The sequence below is a fragment of the Perognathus longimembris genome, chromosome 22 (genome assembly GCF_023159225.1).
Source record: "Perognathus longimembris pacificus isolate PPM17 chromosome 22, ASM2315922v1, whole genome shotgun sequence".
Taxonomy (NCBI): Eukaryota; Metazoa; Chordata; class Mammalia; order Rodentia; family Heteromyidae; genus Perognathus; species Perognathus longimembris.
The window spans coordinates 29434508-29448042 of NC_063182.1; positions in this window are offsets into that span (position 1 = coordinate 29434508).

The following is a 13535-nucleotide window of genomic DNA, read 5'->3' on the forward strand; positions in this document are numbered from 1 at the left end:
AAGCATATCAGGTCATTAGCTCAATGGCCTAGAGTCAATAAAACGATCTGCTGAAAAAAAAAAAGAGACTCCAGGATTTTTCTGTCCAGACTGGCTTTGAACTACAATCTTCAGATCTGAGCCTCCTTAGCTCTCAGTTTTATTGTTGTCTTGTATTTTCCTCTATGATATATGAAAGGTAGGAGTGAACATGCTGTATTATGTGGATTTACTTGTAACTGGACTTTAAATTCATCTTTTATGAGTCCCACTGATAGGATTCAGTACATGAGCACAGACAATGTGATGATGAGCTGTTGTTCTTTGCACAGGAAATGGCTTTGTAAATGGCCAGCCAATGTGGCTTCCAAGGTTTCTTCCAGGCTGCAAGATTCCAGCATGAGCAGCGCACAGATGTAACAGAGCAGCCTCAGCCCTGCCGGGTCTGCGACTCCCTTCACAGAGCTGTGGGTGACTGTGGCTCATTGTTGCTGGCAGCAATAATGATAACTAGGGACAGTTGGTCTAAGAGCAGAATTCCTCTGAGATGCGCAGGTGGTTATCACCCATGGTGATGCCTGAAAATGTTTACATCTGGACAATTCTACTTTAAAATGAACTTGATATCACCTTTCTAATGTCACTGTAATTCCTCCCCTGTTCAGCCTACAGCCATTCTGCTGCCTGTGTTTTCTAAGAATTATACATTTTGTCTGCAAAAACATGTAAAATTATTTTCTTTCCTTGATTAGATGCTAATGTGTGTATATGACATTTTAACACCTATAAAGGATATTAAATGCTACTACATACCTGAGTATAATAATTACGTGATGCATAACAATACAATATTCGTTCAAAAATTCCTTATTAACAATAATTTTACCCTATATTTTTATTCTAAAAATAATACTGAAATGAATATGCTTAAACATTATTATTGAACACTATCATTGTTCTTGCCTAAGAATAAATTTAAGGAATAATTGGTTAAACTATTTGATAATTATATATAAGATAAAATAATGTATTATAAAATATAGAGTATCATGCACTACAACAACTTTACTAAAGTTTCTTCACATGGTCCACTGCTTAACCATCTCAAGGTTAGCGTTGTTTGGTTTTGGGGGGCGGGGGTTGCTATTTCCTGCCTCTTTAAAGAAGGTGAAGATCAGGGTCATGCTTGTTATCATGGAATGTTTCATCTGGATGGAAGTGACATGTCGATGCTACAAAGAAAGCTTTTTGAATCAGCATATCTACCTAGACTTGGGTTAGAATCCCCTTCAGCTTTGTTTCACATCTGTGTCTATTTTGTGAAGAATGCTGGCTTCTTCAATATTTTATCATTTGTTCAGTTTTTTAATTTATTTTTTAAACAATGGACCACACGTATTTGTATGCTTTTTGAAGAACATATATTCAAGGAAAAAGAGATCCCATCACATGAGCACATTTTCAAGTAATCTTTTACATTTTTGGCTGTATTTTGGGGGAAAAAAGTTCAATCTTTGTTACTCCGAGTTTTCTGTGTTGAAATTTTATTTATTTTTTTATTTTTATTATTATTATTATTATTTTTTCTTTGGCCAGTCCTGGGCCTTGGACTCAGGGCCTGAGCACTGTCCCTGGCTTTTTTGCTCAAGGCTAGCACTCTGCCACTTGAGCCACAGCGCCCCTTCTGGCTGCTTTCTATATATGTGGTGCTGGGGAATTGAACCCAGGGCTTTATGTATACAAGGCAAGCACTCTTGCCACTAGGCCATATCCTTAGCCCTTAAAATAACAATTTATTTATTTATTGGTTTGTTGTGTTGGTTCTGAGGCTCGAACTCTGGGCCTCAGCACTGTCCCTGAGCTTCTTTTGCTCAAGGCTACCACTCTGCCACTTGAGCCACAGAGCTACTTCTGTGTTGAAATTTTAATCCTAAAAGCCATACATGAAGAGGGGAGTGGAGGGGAGTCTTTTGGGAAGTAATTGGTTTAAGAACACTGAGTCCTTCTGAACAGACTAGTGGATTGATCCGTGTTCAGGATGAAGCTTTGCTGTAAAAGCAAACCCATCTGACAAGTCTGTGCTGTTTCATCCTCTGACGCCCTCACTCTGCACTGAGGTAAGGTGCAGCTAGGAGGCCTACAACAGCTTCCGTCGCCATGCTGCTCTGGTTCCAGAATATAGCAATATGTTTCCCTTTTAAGTTACCAGCTCAAATATTAAGTAATGGCAAAAGACTCTAATATTCCGTATGGTGCTGTTAAATAGTAAAGATTCATACTTATTACCTTGAAAATGTCCGGTATTTGTCACTTAAAAAATTCATCTGTGAGATGACGCTAAGAGAAATGAAATCCAAGCCATGGAAATGAGCGGTTTATAATTGCTGTTGTTATTTTCAATGTACCCTGTGAAATTATGCCTTTTTCTTTTGTTTTTCTTCCCCATGCTTTTACCCCTGATGTCACTGTAACTGACTTTGTTACTATGGGTATTTTATATACATTCATTGGAACTAAGGAAGGGAAGGGGAACATCAAAATGGAAAGACAAAAGGTAAAAGCTAAACCAATACAACAGCAATACTTAAAAGAGTATATGCTGTAAACGGACTGTACAACGTGGGCTGGAGGATTGGGGATTAGGAAAACTGGGAGAAAAATGAAGGAGGAGGTAACAAGTTTGATAAAAAAAAAAATGTACACACTGCCTTGGGTATGAACCTGTAACACCTCTGTAATAATTTTGAAAATAAATAAACTTTTAAAAAGAAAACAACATTCACATGTGTACAAATACTTTAAAGTATTTAAAAGCTTCAAAAATGATTCATCTTACCAGTAGCACACATCGTTGGAAATTCATGTTAAGTTTTCAAACAATTTGTTCACATGGGAGCCAGAGACCCCACCCCCCACACACCCACCCCCACCCCCACCCCCCACCCCCCACCCCTGGCCCCGCGACCTCGCCTTCTGCTGGCACACTTCCATGCGAATGGAGCCTCCCAGGGCCAGAGCTGGGGCGGTTCTGCTGCCTGCCTACCAGTCTGGGCAACACCTTCACCGCCGCCATGGTCATGTACCATTTCTACCGCTGGTTCCCTTCTAGCAAAGTGGTTTTCATGGCACCCACGAAACCCCTGGTGACACAACAGATGGAGGCTTGCTCCCAGGTGATGGGTATTCCGCAACCCCACAGGGCCAAACTGACAGGTTCTACTCAAGCTATCACCAGGAAGGAAATAGGGTCCCGCAAGAGAGTTCTGCTTCTTACACCTCAGGTCATGCTAAATGAACTTCCTAGAGGAGCTTGTCCCGCTGCTGATGTCAAGTGCCTAGTCGTTGATGAAGCTCATAAGGCTCTTGGAAACGATGCTTATTGCCAAGTAGTGAACCAATTTCGTGATGGTGGTGACAACACATTAGTCTCTACCTGTGTTGGTGAAGAAGGTTTGAATATTGGGGAAGTTGATCTTATAATATGTTTTGATGCCCAAGAAAGCCCGATTCCCTTAATACAAGGAATGGGGAGAACTGGCCATAAACATCAAGGCAGGATTGTGGTGATCCTTGCTGAAGGGCATGAAGACCGGGGGATTCAACTCAATACAGAAAAAGTGCTTTTAACGCATACTGTTATAGCTGTGCTGCATGTCACAAAAATCGTGTATGAAAAATCGTGCAAGGTGTATGAATGTTCCAGCCCCTTACACACCTGCAATCAAGTGCAACTATAAATCATACTGAAAAAAGTTTACCATCTGACCAGTGGATAATACTTTCAAGAAATTTACTTTGCTTACCCTTTGCAGGATTCTAAGCTAAGTATTCGCACTGACAATTGTGTGCGTGTTTTGTTTGTTTTTATGAATCTGGCTTATTTTGGCTAACATGGTGATCTCTAGTTCCATTCACTTTCCAGCAACCAATCTTTACAGCTGAATAATATCTCTCTCTCTCTCTCACTCTGTGTGTGTGTGTGTGTGTGTGTGTGTGTGTGTGTGTGTGTGTGTGTGTGTGATATAATTTATCCCTGGGAAACCTAGAATGTCCTCATAACTTAGATCTTGTGAACAGTGCTTCTATAAGTATAGGTATGCAGGTCTCTTTCTCTTTTATAGATAATATTTTCCATTCCTTCATGTATATGCCCAAGAGTGGTGTAGCAGGATCAGTTTTGTGGTCATGATCTCTCAGTTTTCTGTGAGACATCCCTATTAATAACTAAGTACATAGAAAAAGGAAAGAAGAAGCAATATAGAAAGCGGATCCACAGAGAGAAAGAACAGAAAAAACTAGAATGCTGGTAAAATAATCTTAGGTAAAATGATTACAGCCAAAGATGAAATTACCGTTAAAAGAGACTGGCCTCAAGACAAATGCTCCTGATTCTTTCCTGCTTCACAAACCTCTTCCTTTCTCCATGACTTTCACAAACAGCAAATAGAATCGCTGTCTGTGTTGCTGTTTCAGGAGAGAAGACATCTTGGGATTTTTAGAAGCAGGAGGAAGACCTCAGATTTAGACTTCAAAAAGGCTATTCTAGCTCCAGGGTGGAGAGAGCGAGGGACAGTGTTTGACTTTCTTGAGGAAATCCCGTTCCAGACATGGCAGTATTGACACTTGCATTTCTGCCACCTTGGAGTAATGGTGCAAAATAATTAACTCCAATCCTGCTTCTAATCCTCACCTCATTCTTCACGTTCTTGAGGGTAAGTCATGCCAACTTTGCTAAGTCAAATTGGTCCTGGCTTTGGTTATAGCATTTCTTCCAGTGACTCGAGTGGTTAGTTGTGAAAGATCTGCCTTCAAAATGAAAACTCTTTTACGCATCCATCAAGAAGCTATGCCTCTTAGTCTCACCATTGCATGATAAGCATCTAGCAACACAGTCACACACATGCACAGACAGGACATGCACACACATGCACACACACACACGGCACACTATGGGTCAATGCAAATTCCTCTCCTAAAATCTAATATTCCTTTTATGTTCCTAATGATTGGCCAGCCAAACAGGCAAATTCTGAACCAAGGAAAGATCTAGCATGTGTTCATTTAAAAGACCTGGGTGGTCTTTATGTTCCAGCATTTCTAATAAATGTAGTATGTTTCCAAAACCAAAATGAAATAAAAATAATGTCTATGACTTTGAACAAAATATTCCTCAATTTCACTCTCTTCATGTCCTCCTAGGCCATTATTTGAATCTGAGCCACTCTTTTCTCTTGCTTGGACTTTCAATTGAATTAACGGGCCATTAAACTTTCAGACTTCTTTCGGAAGTGATCCGTCAACAGAGATGGCATTTGATGTGCTAAGTTGCTTTTGGAAATATAAGATACATATTGTTGCCATTTTTTCCCTCTTCAAAGAACATCAGACTTGGAAGTGCCCCATGGCTTACAGACATCTCTATTTCATGGCCGATCTTAGCAAATCTCACAGTTCTACACACCATCTTTATGCCAATTGTTCCTCCATTGGTGAATCAAGCTGGTTCTTTTACTAGAACTTCGAGCTCCTAATCAACTGCTTATTTAGCAGCTTAAATGGGTGCTAAATAGTCCCACTGGCATTCTATGTCTCTAGCTTTATCATCTTCTTATCTTTCTCAAGAGTTAATGGGGACTGCATTCTTTCAGTTACAAAGTAGGCCCAAAACCCCAGAGCTTTTCTGGTGCCATCAGCCCCTCAGTTTGTCCTACCAGTCTTGCTTTCAACACATATTTAGACATTAACTGTGCACCTCAGGACCTCCAACTGCTGTTTTCCCATACATTTTTCTGTAGGTATTGTGTAATAATTTCCTACCGGGTTTCCTGTTTCTGCTCTTATCCCTATGATAATCTAACAGCAGTCATCGAAATCTCACGGACAGCTAAGTTAGACAATATGAGTTTTGGTCCTCTTGCCCTGCTTAGGACCTGTCTCATTCTAAGTGAAAGCTCAACTCTATCAGGCCTTGGTGGCTCACATCTATAATCCTAGCTACCCTGGAGGCTGAGATCTGAGAATTACAGTTCAAAGCCAGCCCAGGCAGGAAAGCTCCTGACACTCTCATCTCCAATAAACCACCAAAAAGCCAGGAATGGAGTTGTGATTCAAGTGCTACAATGTTAGCCTTGAAGGAAAACGTTAAGGGACAACATCCAGGACTGGAGTTCAAGCTCTAGTACTTGCGTGGGAGGGGAAAGAAACGGGAAGAGAGATGAAGGGCAAGAGATGAGTGATACAATGCAAGTCTATTATATACATGCATAAAAACATCACAATGGAACTGTCATAACCCTCCAGGCAGGGAAATTCTGGAACCTGCTGTGTCACTGCCTACCACATAAAAGGGGGCATGGCATTAAGCCATTTGAGGAGAAAGGGAGGAGCCCAGACATGGGCACAGAGACTGAACATGGACTCAGAAAAGAAGAGCCGGAGGCCGGCCTAGGGACAGGACAGACGTGACCCGGGCCTGGGGGTTGGACAGATGCCACCCGGGCCTGGGGGCTGGACAGATGCCACCCGGGCCTGGGGGTTGGCCAGATGCCACCCGGGCCTGGGGGCTGGACAGACACCACCCGGGCCTGGGGGCTAGACAGACGCCACCCGGGCCTGGGGGCTGGACAGATGCCACCCGGGCCTGGGGGCTAGATGGACGCCACCCGGGCCTGGGGGCTAGACGGACGCCACCCGGGCCTGGGGGCTGGACAGATGCCACCCGGGCCTGGGGGATGGAGAGATGCCACCCGGGCCTGGGGGATAGACAGACACCACCCGGGCCTGGGGGCTAGATGGACGCCACCCGGGCCTGGGGGATGGACGGACGCCACCCGGGCCTGGGGGCTGGACAGATGCCACCCGGGCCTGGGGGCTGGACAGATGCCACCCGGGCCTGGGGGCTAGACGGACGCCACCCGGGTATGGGGGATAGACAGACACCACCCGGGCCGGGGGGTAGACGGACGCCACCTGGGCCTGGGGGCTGGACAGATGCCACCCGGGCCTGGGGGCTGGAGAGATGCCACCCGGGCCTGGGGGCTAGACGGACGCCACCCGGGCCTGGGGGCTAGACGGACATCACCCGGACCTGGGGACAGGACATATGCCACCCGGGCCTGGGGGATGGACAGATGCCACCCGGGCCTGGGGGATAGACAGACACCACCCGGGCCTGGGGGCTGGACAGATGACACCCGGGCCTGGGGGCTAGACGGACGCCACCCGGGCCTAGGGACTAGATGGACGTCACCCGGACCTGGGGGCTGGACAGAGGCCACCGGAATGGGGGCTAGACAGAGGCCACCCGGGCCTGGGGGCTAGACAGACGACACCCGGAATGGGGGCTAGACGGAGGCCACACGGTCCTGGGAGCTAGACAGACTCCACCCGGACCTGGGGGCTGGACAGAAGCCACCCGGGCATGGGGGTAGACGGACCCCACCCGGACCTGGGGGCTGGACAGACCACCTGGGCCTGGGGGCTGGACAGACAAAGACAGGCCTTGGGCTGGACAGACAGATGGACGCAGGCGGGCCTGAGGGCTGGAGAGCCCTAGCCTGGCCTGAGGAGAGCTGCAAAGTAAAGCCACAGCGCCGAGGGGAAACAGCAGCAGATGGCGGAACCGAGCCGACCTGAGCCCAGGAGCTGAGAACCACACATGGCAGCGGAGGAGCGGCGGGACAACAGCTCACACCTGTATCGGAGCAGCTGGACAACACCTCGCACCTGTATCGGAGCAGCGGGACAACACCTCACACCTGTATCGGAGCAGCGGGACAACAGCTCACACCTATATCGGAGCAGCGGGACAACAGCACACACAGGTGTTGGAGCGGCGGGACAACAGTACAAACAGGTGTTGGAGCGGCGGGACAACAGCACACACAGGTGTTGGAGCAGCGGGACAACAGTACAAACAGGTGTCGGAGTGGCGGTACAACAGCACACACAGGTGTCGGAGTGGCGGTACAACAGCACACACAGGTGTCGGAGTGGCGGTACAACAGCACACACAGGTGTCGGAGTGGCGGGACAACAGCACACACAGGTGTCGGAGTGGCGGGACAACAGCACACACAGGTGTTGGAGTGGCGGGACAACAGCACACACAGGTGTTGGAGTGGCGGGACAACAGCACAACCCTGGTGAGGAGCAGCACTAACAGCAGTGAGGACACCAGCACTAAGACGCCGCCGGCGGATCACCTGGCCGGCGGAGAGGAGCAGATCCCCCTCCTTGCAATAAAGCTTCCCTTTTCTTTGCCACACCTGGATGTCTGCCTGGTTTCTGGCCTTGTCTAGACTCGTCTAACAGTCAGGACATCAGGGTGAAGTTTGCACGGTACCATATAGTGTGGAATCCAATGGGAGAAGTTCATCTTGAATGGGGAAAGGCTTGTTTGAAATTGACAACTGACAGGGGAGGCTCCTTCTGATAGCAACAGGGCCTGGTTGTGATTTTGCTCTTAAGAATTCTCCATCTCACTACTTTGGTCAGGAATTTTTTCTTTATCTTCTCTCCCTCATGCATACACTAAAGCAGGGCACCAATGGCTCACACCTGGAATCCTAGGTGCTCAGGAGGCTGAGCTCTGAGGATCAAGGTTCAAAGCCAGACTGGGCAGGGAAGTTTAGGACACTCTTAATTCAATTCACCACCAAAAAGTTAGTTTGACATTAGGATTTAAAACTAGAAAAGAAAATCCCTAACATTATCACTAATCTCAGAGTTAAAGATAAAGACACAAAAAATCCCAAATGCCAAACAAGCATCATCATCAAATACCCAAATATTCTGCCATGAAGTAAAAGAATTATTTTCAAAACTTAAATTTTATTTACAATGGTTTTAATTGCTTGAGCATTAAGTATTTTAAAAGAAATGTATATGCCTCTTGTTGTGTGTGTGTGTGTGTGTGTGTGTGTGTGTGTGTGTGTGTGTGTGTTGGTCCTTGTGAAGTTTGGAGAAAGAAAGGGAAAGAAGGAAGGAAAAGAGGGAACAGAGGGAGGGAAAAAGGGAGGGAGGGAGGGAGCAGAAGGAGGTAAAGAGGGAGGGAGGGAAGGAGGGAGGAAGGGAGGGAGGGAGAAGAAGGAGGGAAAGATGGAGGAAGAGAGGGAGGGAGGGAGGGAGGAAGGGAGGGAACACAGGGAAGGAAGGAGGGAAGGCAGGCAGGCAAAATCAACCATCAAACTGCCTGCCCAAGCTGTTGAACCAATCAATGGCTTTAAGCAAGTTAACTTTCTGGGCTTCAGCACCCTCCTCTTCAATAGAGGAAAAATAATGGTCTACTTAAGGTACATGTGAAGATCAATGGCCCACATACAAAGCTAGAAGCTCCTCAGATACAGAAAAGCTTTAAGTAGATCTGTGACATGAGTCACAACCTAGGAACAATTTTCTTCCCCGTTTAAGTTACTAAATTCAGCACTGCAGGGTGCATGTGTGTAAGCAGCTCCAGCCACACAGGCAGAGAGAACGTGAAAGTCTACCTGGCGACAATGTTTCTCAATATCCCTGATCCTATTAAGACAATCCTCAAATTTCAACTGAAGCAAATCTTTGAGGAGCCCAAAGTCCACCTGGAAGGATGTAATCATCTAAAAATGAAAAGCATACGTTATTGTAAATGCATAGTCCAGCGACTTCACTGCTCTTGAGCGTATGGCCTTGTATCTGACTAGAATCTGGTTGGGCTTTCCAAAATTCCTCTCAGATGCCATGTACTTAGGAAATTTCAATTATTCTATCTTTTGGTGTCGATCTGGGCTTTCAGAAAGAGAGTTAATTTGCAAAATAAGGCATACGATGGCTTGGATAGGTTTCATTCCCTCCATAGCTGATGGTGACGTTTAGTTCCTGTGGGGTGAGAGGCATGGACAAGATGCAGGTATTGCGTTTGTGATGTTCAGGAGTCAACATTAGATCATTGGGAGAGGTAGGAGGAGGGAAGGCAGAAAGAGAAAGACAGAGACAGAGACAGACAGACAGACAGAGAGAGTACTAGGTAGTGCCTGCAAACCGTGTCTTAAAGAAGGTTCTCCAAAGCTGACACCCACCCCCTCTCTCGGCATAAGTTTTATTGTAGGAAAATACATCCGCACTTGAGCCACAGCTCCACTTTTGGCTTTCTGTTGATTAGGAGGAGATGGAAGTCTTCCCAGGCTGCCTTCAAACCCCGATCCTCAGCTCTCAGCCTCCTGAGTAGCTAAGATTACAGGTGGGAGCCACTGACACCGGGCTCCACACCTCCCAATACCACCTAAAGCCTATGAACCAAACCTCCATCATTTGGGTATACCAAGTTCCAAAGCCCTAAAGCTCTAAAACTTTGTTGAAACCTGTGTTTATAAAAGAAGATAGTAAATTGGCAAGTATGTTGGGAAAAGACCTCAAACGAGTGAAAGGCAAGCAGTGGAAGCAGGGGCAGGGGTCTTGGCAGCATCTTTCTAAGTGACTAATGTGTGCGTCCTCTGACTCCCAGAAGTGCCAGTTAAGAACTTACGCCCCACGTTTGCTGGCCCACAAATGAGAGGAATTGTACATCACCACAGTGAAAGATTAGAAGCTGCCAAATGTACATTTTGTGACATTAGATATGCTGGTGAACTAAATGTTTGAGGTTTTCTTTGGAAGGGGGGCCGACAATGAAAAGGAACCCAGGAATTTGGGTCGACAAGGCAAAACCTTTGCCCCTTGAGTGCTGGAAGTGAAATACCCAAGTCACAAGAAGACCACCACGGAGACCACCGAGAGCCAGACGTTCCGAATGCAAAAGCAAGGCTGTATTCAGGCGGGCCACGGCTCGGGCCTCGTCCTACACTCTGACACAGCAGAGGTAAGGAGGAAGGCCCCGAGTTGAAATTTCACAGGGTTTATAAAGGCAAAAATCACAGAGGTACAGTAATCAGGTGTTCGAACAAAAGGATGTGGCAAATCTGAGTGTTTCGGGGCTAGAGACATTCTGGGGTGGTTAGAGTTAACAGGGGGCTTCCTGTACAGTTACAGCAATCAGGTGTCCAGACCAGAGGATACAGTAAATCTGATTGTCTCAGGGCTAGACACATTCCTGGGTGGTCTGGTTCTTTATGATAAAAAATAAATCTAGGGAGATGGGAGGAAGACAGCAGAGGAGCTGCAGTGCACTAGCTCAGCTCCCTCCAGCATCGCAGTTTTCTCACCCCATAGAAACTTTAATACTAGAAACACAACCAGAGTGAGTTGTAACAGTGCAGGGATTCTGGCCAGGAAGGAAAAATCGACTTTGCTCATCTGAAAACACAGATTCGAGCTCTGGGCCGTATCTCACTGCCACGCCAGTGCCAGCGCCAGCACAGCGCCCGGCACAGAAACCGGCACTCCACGCAGGTTAAGCACACAGCAGAGACCAGGCAATGGCTGCCACGGACGACCTGAAATCGCAGAGAAAGCGTGAGTACCACACGGATGATATTCCCACTCGCGCCCACAGTGCAGCTTCTGCAAGGCAGCCCCTCCCCCACTGCCAGAGCAAAGCGCCATCTTTGCCACTGGCATAGGGTCAGACCAGATTGGAACTAAAGCGGGCCTTGGAAAAGAGAGGTCAGAGTAGCCATCTTTGAAAAGGGCAAGAGGGACAGAACAGTGAGAGGCAGCTCCGCCCAGAAGAACGCCCCCTGCGGCGGGAGGGGGGTCCTGGGCCATGGCTGATCCAGAGGCGCCCAGCCCTGCTCAGTCCACAGCCGATTCAAAGGCAGGCTGTAAAAGCCAAGGCCCTGCAGCAGACAGAGGAGCAAACTGAAATCTGCCAAACCCAGACAATCAGCAATATAGACTGCAGACCATCACAAGGAAACCAGAGACTGGGAAAAGACCACCCAAACAAGGAAGACTCCATTTCTTTTTCTTTTTTCTTTTCATCATTTTTTAAACTTTAAAAAAAAAAATTTTTTTTCAATTCGGAAACGTCATCTTTTTTTTTTTTTTTTCATGTTTCCTATTATTACCTGTTGGTTTTATCAAGTTTTTTTTTTCTTTTCTGTTTCTTTGGGTTGTTCCTTTTCTAATTTTTTTCCTTCTTTATTTTTTTTAATAATTTTTCTCTGTTGTGTGCATCTGTCTTCCACTATTTTTACTTTATTTCTCTCTTTGCATTCTCTTTCTTTAAAAATTACTTTCCTATGAAGAACACTTCCACTCTTTTCTGCTAACTCTCCATTATCTATCATTTCAACCTTGTTCTCTCTACTGATTCTACTCTTCTCCACATTTCCATGTCACTGAAACTAAACCAAAATCACCACCTCCCCTCCCCAATACATTTTACTCTATTCTCTTTACTACCTCCAACTTACCCTCCTGACTTACTGCCTGGACCTCCAGTCTACATTGACTCCTGGTTATTGGATAGAGGGTATCCCAGCTTAATCTGAGTGAATCAAAGTGAATCGTAGAGAAAGCCAGTCCTAAAAGAATCTAATATAAAAACAAGAATTGCTTATAGGGTTGTAACAGTAAATAATTAACTACTGAATACAGGGCCCCGGATCAGTTGTTATATTGAAATTGTATTCTTTAGGAACACCAAATCTAATTTCATTGACTGGTATACAGGATATCTGTACATAATTGTGAACTTGTAAGATTTACACAACAGTGCTTGGTTTGAGCTGCTTTGGGTCTTAAACGGTGCTCACAGGTGCTGGTAGACTGGCATCCCCAATTCAAATGGGTAGAAGAAACACAAGAAAGATGGCAAACAATGAAGTCTTATCCCCCACTCAAAACAAGCTGGAAGCAGAGCAGTCAATCAAAGACATAGAAGAGAACCCTAAAAAAGCTATACAAAGTCTACTGATAAACATGATAAATGAAAAGTTTGAATCTCTTCAGTCAATTATTCTAGAGCATGAGGAGGCAAAGCAAAAATTAATGGAGAATTTCATGGCATCCACAAATAGAAAGATAAATGAACTTCAAGAGTCAAATGAAAAGATAACCAGCTTAAAGATTTGAGAGACTACTCTCAAAACCAAATTAATGAAGTTAATGAAGTAAACAAGTCCTTACAAGACCTAAGAAATCACATGGAAATTATCAGGAAATACCAGTCAGAAGCAAAAGAGATTCGAAATCAACTAGTTAGCCTACAGTCCCGACAAAGTGAAGCAGAGGATCGAATTTCAGGAGCTGAAGATTCCTTAGATTCTATGGAGAAAGATTGAAAATCAATACAAATCCAGTTCAATCAACAAAACAGATCGCTACAGGAGATTCAAGACACGATCAGGAAGCCCAATTTAAGGATAACAGGTATTGAGGAAAACTTGGAGAAAGAGGTTAATGGGATAGGCAACCTATTTAACAGAATATTAGCTGAGAACTTCCCAAATATCCAGAAGGAAAGGCCAATACAGATATGAGAAGCATTTAGAACCCCAAACCGACCAGACCAGAATAGGACATCCCACTGACACATTGTGATCAAAACAGGTTCAGTAGAGTGAAAGGCAAAAAATACTCAAAGCTGTTAGGGCAAAGAAAACAATTACATATAAAGGAAAAGCAATCAGAATTACCCC